Here is a 1,038-nt window from a genome sequence, read left to right on the forward strand (position 1 = left end):
TGGCAAGCTGTAACATAGTGTGCCGCCAGTGTTACACAGCTTCTCTCCTCCCCCAGTAGGAATGGGAGTTTTTGGTTGTCAGTCAGATTTCTGAATTCAGGGCATATTTGTGAGAATTTTTGATAGAAATTCTCTCTGATGCCCTGATATTTTCCACAGGCTGTGAGGAAGTGCATCTCTGTCTCAACTACTCCCTGACTGCAGTGAGAGCATATCCTGTCTTCTCTTGGCAGCCTGGTCTGCCTGTGTCTGCCTTTTCCGATCGCTAGGCTATGTTCGCTAAGTCTGTACCTTGTCAAGGTTCTTCTCAGTTTGTTATCCTTTACCATGGTCAGGTAATCAGCTATGTTGTATCTTGCCCTGCCTGTGGGGAGGAGGGGGGGGGGGGGGGGGGGGGGGTCTTGCCCTGCCTGTGGGGAGGAGGGGGGGGGGGGGGTCTTGCCCTGCCTGTGGGAGGAGGGGGGGGGGGTCTTGCCCTGCCTGTGGGGAGGAGGGGGGGAGGGTCTTGCCCTGCCTGTGGGGAGGAGGAGGGGAGGGTCTTGCCCTGCCTGTGGGGAGGAGGAGGGGGGGGGGGGTGTCTTGCCCTGCCTGTGGGGAGGAGGGGGGGGGGGGTCTTGCCCTGCCTGTGGGGAGGAGGGGGGGGGGGGTGTCTTGCCCTGCCTGTGGGGAGGAGGGGGGGGGGGGTGTCTTGCCCTGCCTGTGGGGAGGAGGGGGGGGTCTTGCCCTGCCTGTGGGGAGGAGGGGGGGGTCTTGCCCTGCCTGTGGGGAGGAGGGGGGGTCTTGCCCTGCCTGTGGGGAGGAGGGGGGTCTTGCCCTGCCTGTGGGGAGGAGGGGGGGTCTTGCCCTGCCTGTGGGGAGGAGGGGGGGTCTTGCCCTGCCTGTGGGGAGGAGGGGGGGGGGGGTCTTGCCCTGCCTGTGGGGAGGAGGGGGGGTCTTGCCCTGCCTGTGGGGAGGAGGGGGGGTCTTGCCCTGCCTGTGGGGAGGAGGAGGAGGGGGGGGGGGGGGGGGGGTCTTGCCCTGCCTGTGGGGAGGAGGGGG

The sequence above is a fragment of the Somniosus microcephalus genome, chromosome 9, assembly GCF_052327205.1.
Source record: "Somniosus microcephalus isolate GS21.2 chromosome 9, FLI_Smic_1.0, whole genome shotgun sequence".
Lineage (NCBI taxonomy): Eukaryota > Metazoa > Chordata > Chondrichthyes > Squaliformes > Somniosidae > Somniosus > Somniosus microcephalus.